The sequence below is a fragment of the Mauremys mutica genome, chromosome 14 (assembly GCF_020497125.1).
Source record: "Mauremys mutica isolate MM-2020 ecotype Southern chromosome 14, ASM2049712v1, whole genome shotgun sequence".
Lineage (NCBI taxonomy): Eukaryota > Metazoa > Chordata > Testudines > Geoemydidae > Mauremys > Mauremys mutica.
In genome coordinates, this window is record NC_059085.1 from 25,793,788 (window position 1) to 25,812,102 (window position 18,315).

The window sequence follows — 18,315 nt, forward strand, 5'->3', positions numbered from 1 at the left end:
ACAAGAAACAATTAATGTTATAATTATGCATTACTGAATTTATATTCAGAAGCATTGGCAAATTATTGTCAGAATATTTGCATACAAGCCGAACAATTAAATTGTCAGCTGATTCTATTTTTTTTAAAGTGGCTAATTTTTTTAAATCTGTTTTGTGATCAGATCTAGTCAGAACTTTCAACACTGTTTCATTACTTAATTTAAAACAGCATCTGTGAGAGATACATTAGCTAAAGGAAGTCCAGATTTACACTGATATTTTTTAGTATATTTCTCTTACTCTCAAGGTACCTGACAGGTCTGGAAAGTGAATTAATACTATCAATGGTAAAAGAATGGTAGACTTACTGATAATTGAGAGCTGCAGCAAAAGCTTAGTTGAGTAACACTAGAGGTAGTATTTTGATCACAATGATGGTGCTATATCTTTTGCTAGCACAGCAAACTAATATTTTTGGGGTTATCAAACATATCACTAAAAAGTTTATTAAAATATAAGTACACTTCCAGCCTAAAAAAGTTAAATACTTGGATTTTATTAATACAGGTTGAAATTCCCAGAGTTAATAAAAAATTAATAGTCTAGATCATTTCACAAGAAGAACCTTCTGAAAATTGTATCCCAGTTTCCTGCAGATGCTGTGTCAAACTGAGATATGTCACACAGGAGAATTCAAGCCCATTTCTTGTCTTGTTTTACTTCTGCGCTTGCCTGGGCATTAGCTGCCTTGATGGCTGTAAGAAAAAACATCATAATTTAATTTGTGGAATCCATTGGCAAACACTTCCTTTTATCTTAAATTAAACAACTGGATCTTTGAAAATGCCATCTTTAGATTTTTTTTAATTGACCCATTATTTTGCTTGCTTTCACTGCCAGAACCCCCTACTGCAAACAAGGATAAACATGCTACCTGGACTTCTTTTGATGAATAGTTTTAATTAAAATATTCTGTACCATAAGTGTTTTAATGTTACAGACAAACCAAAGGTATGCAGTTATAAATTAAATTACACATTTAAATTAATCTATAAATATGCTATAAACTTGACAAGATATGTTTAAGATTGGGAATATGACATGGACTGCTAATTATAACAATTAAATATCAAGAGTAAAAATAAATGACAATCAATAATCTAAAACCATTTTGAAAAAAAGAAGGAAATATAATACCATTTAAATGTCTATAAAAGTGAAAAATTAGCAGCAAGTTGGAGTCCTGATTTTTCTATTGTAATAAAATGATAAGAAGTAGCACATTACACATTTCATCGCTGCTAGCCATAAATACTGTACATATACTGCACCAGCACAATTTACTACAGGATCTTTCTACTTAGGTTGATTATATTCAGAATAACAACATGTTTAATTTTTACTAATAAAATTCCCAGCTTTTTGTTCATTAAAGGCCTGAGCCAAAAACTATAGGTGTCAATGCAAGCCTTTCCTTTGAATTCAATGAGCTTTGGATCAGTCACTAAATTCAAATCAAATGAAAAAGGATAGCTCTATTCCTAGTTAAGTACTTACATTCAAAGGCTCTACACTGTGGGTCTTACTCAGGCTAAACTCCCATTGTTTCAGGGAATTTTTCTTAGCAAGGATCAAGTCATCAGCACCTATTGCACAGTGTGCTTTCTTGAAATCCTTTTAATAATTACTCCTTCACATCTTAAGAACACTGCATGCCAGCCTAAAAGACACTGCACTGTTTAGTCTACAGTGCTCTGTTAGCCAGTGGTAAATCAGTAAACTGGGTGAAAACCCATTAAAATATTTTCAAAATTGTTTGTTTTAACAGCATTAACATCATGCTGTAGATATGGAATTTATAATGCTCCTTTTACACTACAAGGGAGCCTATTTATTATCAACAGGGTAAAGGCAGAAAACTGATGATAGCTGCACTTTCTTCATTCTCAGAATGGGAATTTGGGCTGACATTCATTACAGTATTCATATTAAAAGCCAACTCTGTCTTTCAATCAGATATTTCCTTCTAATTAAGGCATATTCACTTTTTTGCTAATTAGGTATTCTTTGTTGCACAATGTTTGCTTTAATCTTTCGGAATTTCTCTCAATATCCAGTCATTGCCTTCATTATTGGCTCCCCTAGAATTCAACCAAAGCATGTTATTTTTTCCTGCTAATTATATCCTCATTTACAGATTGTTGCCTTTTCTGATTGGCTCTTTACACCAGTTGCTATGACTTCATTAGCAATGTCTTCTGACCCTGTTATTTCCTGTGACAGGATTTGCTCCACTTGTCCTGTGGCACTATATCCCAGGGTCACTCCTCTCCCTGGTTGGAATATTGTCAAACACAAGAGGTTTAGGGCATAAAAAATCACTGCTGAAGTTGCTAATTACTACATGCAGCAATGGTACAAATTAATGCTTCTAGCAGTTTTTAAACATGAATGTTTTGGAGGTGTCATTAACAGGTTAGTGTCATTTATAAATGTGCTTGACAAAAAAAAACACAACATGCCAAATGTGTAGTGTATTTTTGCTTTCATAATCCCTCCATCAAAGAGGTATTTTAATCTCATGTGAGCTTGCTTATCATCCTATGTTGCTATAAAACTGCTGCATAAAGCTTTCCCAAACTCGATGTTCTTAGAGGTAGATTTCTAAATAGATTTTCCTATTTTAATTTGAATTTTAGAATCCCACAGTATATTATTACTGATATGATTTTTAATGTATCATACAGAAGCATTAGTCTGTTGTAAAATGGCAAGATTAAAATCTCTGGGCATCGTTTTCAAAAGTATTTTAACTGATTAGACAAGAACAGCATATTAAGAAATAATTAAAATGTATGAAACTGCAATGAAGTACTGATACCATGTTTATAATAAGCTTGAGAGTGATATGACATTATAATTTTCATGGGGGGCAAATTGCGTATTTTGTTAATTGTGTTCCCCACTTTTAAACTCTTACAAATCTGAATAATCCATTACCAGAATCAGAGATTCATGAATATAGCATATAGAGTTTAACACAAGTTAGTTAATATGAAAAACGCTGTATCTAGTTGTTTGCAAAATTACTTTTGTTGATTAAAAGGCTCTTCAGAACTTCCGGCTTGTGAAAGGGTTTTAAATTGTCTAATGCTGATTGTGATTGCTATGCAGAAAAAAGGCAATGCGAAGCAAACCATTATATCACTGAATCTTTGTTAAGCAGGCCTTGAAAGTGCTTGACAGCATAATTAATCTTGTGATATGAACAAAGAAACCAACTCAATAGTATTGAAGATGCTTATTAAAAATACTAAATACCTTTTTCCACTTAAAAACCTTTTGAAATAGTGTGGGAAGTGTCATTACCTTTTTTGTTTTTGCAGTATTTTAGTCTAAAACTGATACAAGGGATACATACCATGAGGAAAAGAATAAACTGCATGACAATAAAAAATTGTGAGAAAAACAATGCTACGTGATTTGGAAAGTTAGCTAAGCAACCTTTGAATATTAAATTTAAATAATAATTGGTGGTCAGTCATGTTACCTTTTCAAATTACATCTTATTAAAAACTATTTATATATAGTTCAATTGCTAGCACTAATCCTAACTGTGGTCTCTACCTTATATGGAGACCATATTGTGCAGATGCTGTAGCACATGAGATTATTCATCCAAGTATTCCCTAGTATAGCTGAATGTATTTTTGGTGCAGGCAATTCCCAAATGCTCCGGAAGAGCATGGAGGACGAGATGGACAGTCTGCTGTGATTCTGGCTGGAAAAGATTGCACCCTACAGCTTCAACTGTAAACATACCTATTATATATATATATAGAGAGAGAGAGGGGCTGGCATTTGCAAAGAAGCCCTCTATATTTCAATAGGAATTGAATGCATAACTCCTCTAGACTCCTTTGAAAATCCTGGCCCTATAGATTTAGAAACTAATCTTTAGATAAGTACACACTTTGGATGCGCTGCATTTTAGTAAAAATGTGAACTGCAGAAGCTGTTAGCAACTTTACCTATTCAAAGCACAGCTATTCAATAGCTGAGAGCAAAATTATTCATCCAGGACTTGATCCAGTAAGATTGCCAGCAAGAGTTGGGAGAGAACAGCACTGAGAGTCCAGTAGTGCTGATGAGCATAGTGCTTTGTTATACAAGATTGGTGAAGTGACTTTAGGGAAGTGGACACTGCAGGCTGACCCACTGGCCAGAACACCATGCCCCACACACCTCACCAGGCACTGAGCACCTGACTGGGGGCCATATTGTTTCCTGGGAGGTTTTGCTGCTGTGTTGTCTGCATGGCCTCTGGCCCTTACGACAGCTTCTGCTCTCACTTCCTCCTAATATCAACTCTTCTGTATACTCAGATGAAACAGGACACCAGGGTGGCAGCAGGTGCATCATGAACTGCTTAAAATGGCTACTGTGCATGTCATTTGCAAGTACGAGATTGCTTTTTAAGACATTGTGCCATGGTCATGCCCCCTGTCACGCTTACTTTCCCCTCTGCCCACTTGCAACAGCCAGAGAAAGAAGTTTCCTTGTGCCATATTCCTTTGCATTATACAGAAGCCTCTTTGTGTAAATGAATGCTCAGCACTATCAATTTAGATTGCAAGATATCTGGGGCAGAGACTGTCCTTTATTGTGTTTGTAACACACTGATCATGATGGGCCTTGATCTTGATTAGGCCTCTGGGTGTTACTTTAATACAAATGGTTGCCCCATATACCTCTTTAATCAGCAGCTTGTAGCATCAAGCCCATAAACAGGAATGTGTTGAATTTGCAGCACGCTCCTAGGAATTCTGGGTGATTTCCAACCTCAGACCCTAGAAAAATTAGGCAATCAAAATCTTGTTAATTAAAATATGCATAGGTTTTATATCTGGGGGCTTAATTTCTGCATGTCCATGTTCCCTTCAACTTTTAATTCTTCATGAATGCCACATCAAGATACATTGCAAACACCCCGTTTATCTTTGTAGTAACAATGAATCACCAATGCTTGGGCTGATTTTGCAAAACTTCTCATGACATAACTTCGCCTGACTACAGATTGTGGGAGCAGGCCCTTTGTTGGTAATGATTATTGCAGATGGTACCTAAATCTACCATACTACTTTATTGCTTCACAGTTATGTTTTTAAACAATGGACCATATCTTGTCATCTTTTCACATATAGAAGTCCTCAGTAATTAAGCTCAGTGGCGAGTACTGCATAAAAATGAATGGCAGGATATGGACTGATGTACTTACTAATCTCTCATCGCAATATATTGGAGAGGCTGAACCTAGAGTTTTGTATTAAGAATCCACCAAGTGAGCAAATTTGCCTTTTTACAGATGCATTTCTCCCCAAGGGACTTGTAAGCATGCTTATGTAAACTGCTGTGCCCTGGCCATCTCAGTATAGTTAACGGAGCAACTAAAAATTGCTGAACAAGGTTTTGATGCTCAACATACTTTGCCACCTATATTCTATTAGGCAATAACTGCAGCACTAGAACTGCCTCAGTCTTTCTCCCCCTTCACCTCTCTTTCCACTCATTTGTAAGAAAATTATGGCACAGACGTCTTTTTCTGAATTCTCCCTCCATGTACTACCTACGCTTATCAAAGCGGCACACTAACTCAGCAGAGGGTTTTTTTGGCCGTAAGAGTACATTCATCTGAATGGGAAAATAGCAGTAAGAAAGCTTATGAGCAAAATCTTGCAAGTTTGTAGGAGGCGATATTCATCTGGGGGTGAACTTTAATAAATTCCTGGAACTATTTCATTTTAATCGAGCTGCCAATTCACACAAAATTGCAATTAGTCTTATAGTTCGAGATCCTTCTTTTGAAACTGCTCATGATATCAGGAGAAAGTTGGAACCATCTCATAATTTCTTGCCCTTAATACAAATGGCTACTTTCCCCCAATGCTCACAGTCACAGCCTGTCCTCAACTTGGATTGGCATCATTTCTTTACATCTCTTGCAAGACGTAGTGAGTCTGTCCTTGATACAGATGACCATCTCATTTTCCTGAACAAAACTGAAGCCAGAATGCCCTCAGATAAGATTGTTGACCCTAATCACCAATTGTGGCCTAAGCAAGAGACACTGGGTGGAGGGATGTGGAGAGAAGACACTGGGTGGAGGGATGTGGAGGTGAAGAGAATGAGACTGTAGGGAAAGGAATGTGTAGGAAGGAAACAGGGAGGAAAAATGTGTGGGCTAGGGAACCGGTGAAGGGGAGCAGGGAGGGAGTGTGTCTGAAGGTCACAGGAGTCAGGAACGGTGACCATGGGGACAGGGAGAGGGATTGTGTGGTAATGGAGAGGTAATGTAAGGAGCATAAGGAAGGAAGATGGGACAGGAAATGTGACAGAGCAAAGTGAGAGACAAGGATGGGAGTAAGGGAAGGGAGGTGCAGGTAGGAAACAGAGCGAAAAGGCTGGGAAGATGCAGAGATAAGTAAGGAAATGATGGGGAAGGGGATGCAGAGGTATGGAATGGCAACTTCCTAGAGGATAGGAAATGGTAAGTGGAGTCCAAATAGCCTGTGGGCAGCTGCCTTTTTATTTCAACGAGTTCTGGATAGAGTGCCCTTAAGGTTGAATTTTCAACAGATTTGTTCTCACCCAAACTGGGGTGGGAACTTCCTTCTGAGATTAACAAATAGGAGACAGACAACAAAGGCCATTTATTATTTTTGTTTAAATCTCAAGATTTTAAAGGAAATTTTATAATTTTTTGAGATCTGAGTCAAGATTTTTTAACTCAAGGGGCTGCCAATACTGTGTTATGTTTGCCCAGTACAAACATTATTACTACATGATTTTTAGTTTACTCTTAGATACTGTAGCTTATTCATGGCTATGAGCTCTTGATGTAATCAAGATGAGTGTGTAGAAAACACTAGCCTTTGTGATTTGCATATCTTCAGTGTTCTGTCTGGTACAAATTCATTGCTTTCTATGCAAGTCCACACAGCACACAATATAATAGTCCCAGAACTGTTTTTAAGCAAGACTTTCAGGTCAATAAATGCATTTGCACACATTTGGGGGAAAAGTCTGTATGAACAAATTCCTCAATGGTCTTAACTTTCTCCCAGTGAATGAAACAAAGCCTCACTAGCTTCTAAAAATGATTCATAAAAACAAATCTTCTAAATAATCTGCTTAGAGAAGCAGTCTCATGTAAGAATTAGCAAAGAGACAAAGCCCATGATTAACAGCACATCCATTTGCAAAGGACACATTTTTGTTACAGAATATATAGCATCTGCCATTTTCTGTGACAGTGTGCATAGAGCTCGTATAATCTAACCATTGGAAATAATTTAAAACTTTTCACGATCGCTACTCTGAATGTATTTATGTTTATTTTGGGGGGTATTTCTAAATTATTGTATTGTAAAATATCTTGAAGTTATCTCTAAAATACAACAGGTAACCAGATCCTGACCAATATGCTGATAAGCACTGACCAAGCATTCAGTACGCACCACAATTTACCTGAAAAACAACTTTGTAAGAGCTGTTCCATGCAGGGGTGGCTCCAGGCACCAGCATGCCAAGCGCGTGCTTGGGGCGGCAAGCCGCGGGGGGGCGCTCTGCCGGTCGCCGCGAGGGCGGCAGGCAGGTTGCCTTTGTCAGCATGCCTGCGGAGGATCCGCTGGTCCCGCGGCTTTGGCGGACCTCCCGCAGGCGTGCCGCCGAATCGGCGGGACCGGGGACCTCCCGCAGGCAAGCCGCCGAAGGCAGCCTGCCTGCCGTGCGTGGGGCGGCAAAATACCTAGAGCCGCCCCTGGTTCCATGCATTGTCTCATCAGCATTTAGTAAAACACCCAGTGCTGCATCATGAAGGATTAAAGTATTCCAAAAAGAGAAGTCAAGATAAAAGAACAACAATGGAAAAAGAAAAAAAAATACTTGGCTCTCTGTATCCGATGCATACACACACTGCCTTTGGACTCATTATATGTAATATGACCAGCATGGAATACATGTTGCAGATAGATCAATAGCTGAGCACACTAAAAGTTTCCAGCAGCCACATATTTAGGCAGGATCACCTATCATTGCTGAAAGGGTTCGGACAGAAGAGAGAAAGCAAGAGAAGGAATTACTATTATTTTTAATATTGGGAATACATGTTCAGTCATCCTCACTGTCTCTCTGGCCAGCTCATTATTTTTCAATGTAAATTAGAGAGGCATGTACTGATTATGCATTTGGAAGCTAATTTTCCAAATCCATAGCTCTTTTCCAAAAGGAAGTGCTTATCACTGGGTTGTATTACTACACAGAGGATTCTGTGAGAATACTACCGGTAGTACTGAAGATGTGTCATTAATACACCTGGATGATGGAAAGGTTAGGAGAAAAGCAACAGTTTAAGTCGCAGATGACCAAAGCAGAGATCTCACTTGCCAATAGCGGAAAAGATCTTCCCAGGTAACTGCAAGCATTTCCTCATTTGAAATAAATTTCCACTAGTATAGCAACAGATTGAGCTTGATGGGTATTCCTGTTGCATTCTGAGGTGTGAAGAAAAGGCCTGAACTGTACATATGCTGTAGAAGACAGTTTTTACTATTACTTCTGGCGGTTCATTGTAGCTGTTACTGCTTTGTTCATCACCTTTGCACTCCATGATGTCTCATGAAAATACAGTATTTAGTTTCATTGGTTGCCTTACTTTAAAATGCAGTTCTACTTAGAAGAAGAAAGCTATAAAAATGCCATCATGATGTTGCATGTTTATTGTCCCTCAATGACTCCTGATCAAATGTACTCAGTTTACAAGCAAAAAGGTGTGCTCTAATTGCAACTCTGCAGCTTCAGCCTTCCTAGGTTCTGAGAGTCAAGCTGGGTTTTCTCTTCTCATTCACCATCACTATTCATAACATTTCTACAGACCAACTATGCTCTGGGGGTTGCATAAGTGTAACTGATTGTAAATTGAAGGAATATAATCTCTCTCATTTTCTAATAGCCATGTTGTATCTGCAGTGCAAACAGGAGTAAAAATTAGTATAAACTTATTTTGTTGCTAATGCAAGCAGTTACAGGTGAATACACACATAAACAGGGAAGTGATCTGTCAAGGAAAAGTACTGTGTCTACACAACAATTTTTCAGAGTAGAACTGGAAGAGACAGTTGAGAGATTAAGATATCACCCCCATCATTTTGTTTATAAGAACAAATGTCCGGTGATCAATATACAGCGATCACTGTTTAACCTCAACAGTTACAAACATTTACCACACAGTGGTACTTCCCTATACTGAGGGAGATAATTACTGGTAAATGATAACTTTGTGAACGCCATACTTGAAATTTGGAATCTACTCTGCTTTAGAGTTGTGGAACAACTCTTTACCAACATGTATGAGTATTCTTCCCCTTTCAGATACTCTATTGACTATTAATAGAGTCTGAGAACAACTTAAAATGTAGAGCAGAAATTCAGACCTGGCATAAGCAGGCATATTTTCCATTGATTAAAATCACTTGTTCTAGAGCTGAGTTTGATTTTAGGTTTCTAGTGGTTGGATAACTGTCTCCTTTTTTTTTCCAATTTCAAGCCTTTTCTCTCAGGAAATAGTGCTCCTGAAGACAATGTTATAGAATCAAGACTGTTACTTATCCTATCACTAGTCACTTTCCAAGTGACCATCCCAAATTGGGGTAGGATGGGATGTTAAATAAATTAGCAACAAAATCCAGTAGGTGCTAAAAGGGACATCTTGTATCTTTTTGATCTTGTGCTTGCCAACATAGGCATCTCTAGATCCTTTCACAGAAGTCTCTGAGGGCATGGAATATGTAAAATTCCAATAAATCTAAACCTTTTGAGTTTATATTTTAGCAAGCGCAATTTGTCTGGAGCTAGTTTAAGATTCTTCTGGTCTTGTGCCACTCCTGTTTGCTCAGATATTTGCACAATACTGGTAACTGAATAATTTTCATTACCATGTTATTCATGGTAGAAGTAATTGGTGAGCAAGTCTGAAAGATATGCAAAATGTGGTGTGATATTATAGATAGCGGCTATTCTTTAGCATACACTGCATGCTACATTAGCATTGGTCTGAAACACTTAATCCAAGGCTTGAAGATAAAGTGCCCAAACTTGCAATCTTTTCACAGGCAAAGATACCATTGACTTCCAACTCGTCATGAATTTACTGGAATGTATTTACTTTGAAATGACTGTGGATCTGGCCCATGGTGTTAATCCATGCCCCCAAACTACTGTTAAAACTCCTGGGCCTGGCAGATTGCAGTGTGGCATTCTCCTTATTAATATACACTATTACGTGTCTCCTATTAGCACTTGGTTAGACCTCAGCAGGACAAATCTGGTAGCATGGGATCTTGCTCAATATGCAGAAAGCACATACTAATTCAGTTAAACATGGGTCCATACATCTACCATATGATGCACTAATGAGGCTCAGATCATGCACTGCTTTTCCATGCACAGATTAAAGCATTTTTGGAAATTGCTTGTTCAAGAGAAATATGCAACAAGCTACAATCTAATGGGGGTCAGCTGCAGCCATGAATTTTATGCCTACTGTATTAAATAGCAACATCGGTCCATATGTGAGCTCTAAAATGTTCTTATTCCAAGACAGCTGATTCACTATGTATGGACTCTTCATGGCCAACATTTCAAGCATAGTGACTTGCAACAAAAAAAAGACACTGGCCTGGTTTTAGACGAACATGATGTTCTTTCATATTACAAACCAATATTTCCACTCTGAGGAAGACCAGTAGACCTGGTGAGTTTCTGAGACATCTGAAAAGAGCCTCAGATGATCCAGCAAGTGTCAGAAATGACACTGGTTTAGCATTTTCATCCTTACTACTAGCCTCAGTCTCTTGACTAAGGATTTTATACACAGTATTTGGCCTTTTCCAGTGAGAGATGGTGTTTCTCCTCAAAATGCCATTATAGCATTGACAACCCAGGTGTTCAGCTTTACTCCCTTGCTGAGGCTTAGCAAATGGCTTAGCAATCATTTTCTGAATGAATATTTTAAAAACCTCTGGGAACATTGATTTTTGTGTGGATATGCCACCAACCCCTGGCACTTAGCTAAGGAGAATAACACTGCCTAGAATGATTGTAGCTGAAATTTTCTATTCTCTTTCGTTAGCTGACTTTGGAGTGATGAATATTCTCTGGAATATTTGTTTTGATTTTGTTGCCTTTTAACAGACTATAGTTTCTACTAAGGTCCAGCAACATCAACTCATTTATTAGCTGTAGTGCTCACAACATACCTGGGTGCTGTCTACATACACAGGAGGTAAAGACCTTGCCTTGAAGAGCTGACAGCTTTAGTCAATATATTTCCAGAACCAAGCCCCTGAATCAATTGTTTGTCCTTGCTGAATCCCTCACTTACACTAACTTACGGAATTAAGTCCACACTTCATTTTTCCTGCCCACCACTGAGGCACTCAGGTTTTGATGACAGTGAGCCAAAAGAATCCACAGCAAGGCACGTGAGTGTGGGGGCCCCTCAAACTGCGATAGGCAACTATTTCCTTTTGTCGGGGAGGAGAGGCGGTAGATCTGAATTATGTTAAAGGTTAGTAAAGAGTCAGGAGGATGAGACTTCAATGAAGAACGAGACTGTAACAGGCTGGTAGTGTTTGCTGCAAACATCCCACTCCATTAGCAGGTGTTGATCCTGCTGGATAATAATTCAGTGGGTTAGTGATAATAAGGCTGGTCTTCTCCCCAGCTCACAAAGGACCTACTGCCACACCCAGAATGTCTTTCCAGGCTGCTTTAAATCCCGAAACTTAAGCAAAACAATCAAAAACAGTTGCTCAGCCCACACTGCTTTCAGACTTCCTGAAGAAATCTTCTGTGCTCTGTTCACTGATCATTACCACCCAGGGCTTTCTCCCTGGAGGCCCCTTTTCCCTCAGAAGGTTCCCACTGACTCCCCCCGGGGACTCTGGCAGTCTCTCTCAGGAAGTTCCCATTGCTTCTGCTTCTTGCAGCTCCCTGGCTCTGACTCACCAGGTCTCTCTCAGCAGACCACACTGCCTCTCCTCCCAAAAGGCCTCTGGCAGTCACTCCCATAGAAGTTCTGGCAGTGAAAGCCCCATGTCTGCTTTCTCTGAGCCTTTCCTGACTGACTGCCTGCCTGCCAGCATGATTCACACAGGCTTTTCTCCATTAGGGCACCATTGCCTTCTCTTATAGCTCAATGGGAGCCGTGAGTAGCCACAGGTGTACGGGCCCTGCTTCCTCTTAAAGAGCCAGTGTCAGCCTGTGACACTTATCCAGATATAGAGGAGGTGAAAATGGTCTCTAGCCCAGATCTAAGCCAAGGGAAAAGAAACCCTTGAAGCAGGGAGAAGGCAAGGTTTGACCCTTCACAGTATGTGAATTTATTTTCAAGAAGGTTGGGAAAGGCACCTGCTCTCACACAAAGCATATGCACGAAAAAGTGGAATTACAAGGTTGTTTTGGTAGCTTGCATTGCTGTAGCAAAATGCAATGTGGGCTCTGTGTATTTCCCTAAATAAATATGTGTCCTGATTAGTTTGTTTTGAGAATAAATTATGTTTTGCTTATTGCTATCACTGCAGCTTGTGATGTTATAGTGAAATGAAATCTGCACTCATTTTGCCTTTGCACTAAATACTAGAATAAGTACTGATGGATATCCTCTTAAGCATGGTATTAGTCTTCGGTTTTACCCACCCAAATACCAAACCGCAGTAATAAATGTAGCTATTTCTATACTGTGTATGTGTATTAATATAGAAAGTTGCACAACCAGGTCCATTAACATGTGAAAGGCAGGGCTCAGTGCATTTGCTGTGTAAAAGGTGGAGACAGGCTAATCTTCAAAAGGTTCAGCAGTTCAGTTTGAATAAGCATCTGAAATTTCAGATACTGATCCTAAACTGATCTAATGTATTGAAACGTTTTGCCCTGGAAATCTCACACTAATATACAACTACTCCCACCACAATTGTAATGCAGGGCCTGAATCACATCTCTAGAAAGGGAGGAAGCAGTCTAAGTAACCCACAGAAAAGAACATGTCCCTTAGGAGCCACCCACTATAGATCTTGCCATAATCTAGCATCCTTCTTTATGTCAGGCAGTCTTCCACGCTCAGTTCATCTTTATAAATACAAATGTTTACAGAAACTTTTCATAAAAGTTTTGTCAACTGGATTTCACATTTTATGCTTTAGACTTGATCTTTCCTCTTTGGACAACTTCTTGCTTGCAGACAAATTGAAACGGCTGTCAACAGTGCTGGTGAGCCAAAGGGATCTCAGTTGAAAGGAGGAATATCTTCTGAAGTTGTCAAAGCATCTAATACTTGCATGTAAAGGCTTCCCTTTTCTGATACACTCCTCTAGGGCTGATTCAGACTGGCAGTCTCTGAATTACCTTGGATAGATCTGTAGTACATGGAGTCCAAATAGCAAAAAACTCACCCTACTCTTGAGTGGATGGGTAACGTTTTGTTCAGAGTCACCTCAACTTTGCTAAACCTGCTCCGGACATCTTCAGTTCAGATGAGCTGGATAAATACTAGAAAAGATTGCAGATTAATTATTGTATTGAACTTGAGATGCTTTAACTAAAATACCTTATTTAATAAACAAAGTATCCACAGTAACTATAGCAAGATAACCTGTGAATTTATACTTGTCAAGTCAAACAGTTGTAGGCAACTATTAGGATTTAAAAATAATCTCTCCCTACATTTTATATTCTGTCACTGAATACTCACTGTAAAGAGCACCTTCTTATTCAATACATAATCTCTTCTATGCATGCTTAACTATTCAAATTTAGCTAACTTAACATTTTTGCTAAAATATAAAGCTAAACAAGATCTCAGTCACAAGCACAAAATTTTTTTTAATGTATTCCTTGTGCTACTTCTGAATATTAATAAAAATTAATAATTAATTTTGCCTTTGGCGTTGCAAGATATACTAGTTTTAATTAGTGTACTGTACTCCTATACAATTAAAAAATAATTGATGTCCACGCTTATTGGCGGTCCCTGTGATCTCTTTCCCTGTTGTTGTCAACAAATGCCTCAAAAAACAAGTTCAAGAATGTTTTGCTGTCCACTTGATTTACACACCAAAAGTAACAGACAAATCTTTTATGATGAAACAGAACAGTTTTCTGTTTAAATTAAAAGCTGATGGCCACAAGAAAGAATGGAAAGTCTATAAAAATGTTTCATTTATCAACAAATTTGCCTGGAAAATATCAATGGTTGACAAAGTATCTTGGCTTAAATGTAGAGTGGCCATCTTGTATTTGTTATGTCAGTTCCATCAAGCATTTAATTCTGATGTCCCCCTTAATCAGCTTCAGTTATTTAAATTCAGCATATCATGTTACTGTTTTACTACATCATTTTAATTGTACCATGAACTACTTTATTATAACATGCTAAAGTCTCTCTCTCTCTTGCACACTCTGAAAGACTGGATGTCGAAGAATTAAAGTGTAAATCCCCATGGGGAAAAAACTAACTTCCCTTCAAAGTATTTGCATCAGGAACCTTGAATAAATAGAAGTTTTCTTCATTAGGACCACTAAAACAAAGATATCAAATCCCAGAGCACAAACTTTCCTGCCTGGTTACAAAAATGAAGATAAAAAATATGAAAAAGAACAGTCTTAACTGACCACCTTTATCCATCCCAGAAACTTATGAAACTTTTAATTAGAAATTAGGACTGAAAATAAAATATAGTAAGGAAAATGCTGGACATGATTAGGGATAACTAAATCATTGTGCTTGTTTCTTAGATATCACAGTAATGGGCACCTTAAAAATATCATGGGAGGATGAATGGATGGATAAACAAAATAGACAAAGAGATAAAATACATTATTCAGATAGCACAGGAGTAAAAATGCAAGTTTTGTACTTTCCCATCTAAACCACATGCTTGTGGAGTACTGAACATGAAAAATCAGCAAATCAGATATTTATGTAATTAATCGTTTTATCATGATTAATGATCTCAATGGCCATCTTAACTAAAAATGGATAGTAATTCAAGTAACCTACATAAATATATATGCACAGGAGAATTGTGAGTATTACCAAATACATTCTTATTTCAAAGGATTTTTTAAAAAATTATTGTTCAGTAACTCTATTGGCAGCAGAGAGAGAAAAATCAGTGAATACTCCAATTTGGCTCAAGATGTGTGCATGACCAGGGATGAGTCAAACCAGTAAAGCTTAACTCTGTGTTCATAAATAGGAATGAGTCATACCAGTAAGGATATTCTTGAACTTTTAACTATTACCTTACATTATTGTATGTGAAGGCTTTCCTATGGCGCTTATCACCATAATATATGAGCATATATATTGTATTTTAAAATCAATGTCATATAGGAGACAATGCATAGGAAGTCAATGGAAGTTTTACTTTACTTTTACTTTACCAAAATATCAGACCATTTATGTTAATAGCTATTGAGAAATTACAATTCTGTTATTGTCTCACTAGAAGGGAGAGGACTAAGAGCAGCAAAAAATGAATTTAAAGGGAAGTATTTGTTTGTTATTCCTTGAGCACATTTTGCAGCCATGTTAAAGAATAATTTTAACTGTCAGATTTAATGGAAAGAGTATTTATTTTAAACTACAGAAATAGTTGATTGTTATATTATAGAAATTAAGTCCAGCAATTTTGTATACTGTATATAAACAAGTACGTACATTTACTGCAACATTACATTGATCTTAGTACAATTAAAAATGTGCATTTTATTCCTTCCTCCTGTTGCTGCCTTCTCACTGACTAAGTGCTACAAAAATAGCTTTGGAAAATCTGGACAAAATAAAGTATCATAAGGGTTTTCCCTTTTGCCAAAATTAAAATGGAGAACAAAAGGGGTAGCGTCTCACTTACATTCTGGCCTCTTTGTACTTTCTTAGTGGGGCTGAAAAAAACAGCTGCATGTAACCAGCTGAGATTTCCTCTTGGGGGCTTTGAGTTGCTGCCAGAAAGCAGAGGCAATGTGGCGGGGAGAGGCACACGCCCTCCCAGATTTCTGCCAGAGTGGGAGTCGGGCTGAGTGCGGCTGAGGGGCATGTGCATGGGAAAGGGACCACCACCTAGCGCTCCCACTGAGCCCCACTAGGAGGTGCCCAGAACAAGGAAGAGAGAGACGGGGCTGGCAGCACAACTCCACAAGAGGGGGCATGGAGAAACCTGCTGAGTCCTGTCCCTTCTTCATCCGCAGTCATAGTTACCACTGCTCACTTCTCCCATCGCCTCCTGCTCTGCACCAGTGGAAGGCATGGGGGCGGGGAGGGCAGAGGCACTGCATGGGGTGGTCACTGCCCCTCCCCGCTGCTCTGAAACTTTAAACTGTGCCTCCTCATCATCAATAATTATGAATTGTCTCTGCCAGCATCCTGGTCATCTAGTCTGACCTCCTGCACATTGCAGGTCACAGAACGTCACCCATCCACAGCTGTAATAGACCCATAACTTCCTGTTGAGTTACTGAAGTCCTCAAATCATGATTTAAAGACTTCAAATTACAGAGAATCCATCATTTACATGAATTTAATCCTGCAAGTGACATGTACCCCATGCTGCAGAGGAAGGCAAAACCCTCCCAGTCTCTGCCAATCTGACATTAAGAAAAAATCCGTCCACCAAATAGGGCGATCAAGTTAAACTCTGAGCAATTGGGCAAGATCCACAAGCCAGACACCTAGGCAAGATTCCATTACTCAGTTTACCTGGACATGATACTACTTACATATTTCATGAATGCTTAATAAAGGCCTGATCCAAAATCCTTTGATGTCAATGAAGTTATTGAGAGGCATGGTCCAAAGAAAGCTATTGAGAGACATGGACCAAAGATGGTATAAATTCAATGTTATTATTTATTCATACTGATTCTGTTCATGTTGAGTTAATTTTTAATCCAATGCTCATGTTTTTAATTCTTGAATTACCCCCCCCAAAAAACAAAAACTTTTATGAATAACAGAACTTACCTTATTTACGGTGTAAAATGAGTACGTTGCTGAATATAGGAAGCAGCTATATTTGTCTATTAAAAATGTAAAATTAAAACCAGAAAAAAGTTCTGAATATAGCACGTGACTCCTGAACCAGGGAGTGCTGGTTCCACTTCAGATAAACAAAAGATTCAGAGGGTGTAAAGGAAAGTGGGATTTTTCAAAGGAGTCTAGAGGAGACCAGTGCCTAACACAACTCAATGGCAATTGGGCACCTAACACCCTTAGGTTCCTTTGAAAATTCCAGCTCACTTTCCTCACATGTATAATTCCACTGAAATGAATTGGAGTACTTCTCTCAGGAAGGAGAGTTGGATTTGATGCGAAAAGAAGAATACAGGATTTATTCAGATCAAATGGCTTCAAAAGTCTCTCCAACATTCTCAGCCTGGTAGGAATGAATTTAATGGAGAGAACTCAAAGATGAATTTGGGTAAAATCTGGGCTCTATTGAAATCAATGGGAATTTTGATATTGACTTCAATGGGGGCAGGATTTCATTCTATAGCTTACTGTGACTGGAATACCTTCTCAAGTAAAATTATTTTAAAGATTGCAGCATGTACCTGAAAACTCTGTGACATTAACATATTTTGTTCTCCTGTGATCAACCTGAACCTGTGCAGACAGCTCTAAATATTTTATATAGCATCATCACCAACTATGGCATGACATAGATTGTGTCTTTGCAAGCCTGCTCCGTGTGACTTATTGGTTCAGTTTGTACTCTGAATTTGTTGCCCAAAGAACCCTGGATGGCCACCTTGTGATCTGTTTTGGTCCTTCTCCTATTTTGCATTTATATTTTCTTGTTGGATGGTATCATTCATGTCCATCCCCCATACTGTCACATGTAAACGGATGACGCACAAATCAGCATAATCTCATTGTGTTAATAGAGTATTATGAGATTTAGCAGTTCTTTTCAGGGATTCATGTGAACATTGCCTTTGATCCATGTGAGTTCACACCTTTGGGGTTTTGCTTCAGATTTCATAGAATCACAGAAGTGTAGGACTGGAAGGGATCTCAAGAGGTCATCTAGTCCAGTCCTTTGCACTCAAGGCAGGACTAAGTATTATCTAGACCAGTGGTGGGCTATCAGGGTAATCCACTGGCGGGCCGCAATACAGTTTGTTTACATCAACTGTCTGCAGGCACGGCTGCCCACAGTTTCCAGTGGCCATGGTTCGCAGCTCACTGTTCCTGACCAATGGGATCTGTGGGAAGCGGT

The 18,315-nt window shown here is 38.6% G+C and overlaps 1 long non-coding RNA gene across 1 annotated transcript; it reads right to left on the minus strand.

Moving 5' to 3' along the window:
• Positions 1 to 638: 638 nt before the first annotated feature.
• LOC123349446 lies at positions 639 to 16,940 on the minus strand. The gene is made up of 3 exons (XR_006573539.1): positions 16,814 to 16,940; positions 13,489 to 13,585; positions 639 to 735 (listed from the first exon to the last, which is right to left on the minus strand). It is a non-coding gene; the product is annotated as an uncharacterized LOC123349446 (long non-coding RNA).
• Between the last annotated feature and the right edge of the window lie 1,375 nt (positions 16,941 to 18,315).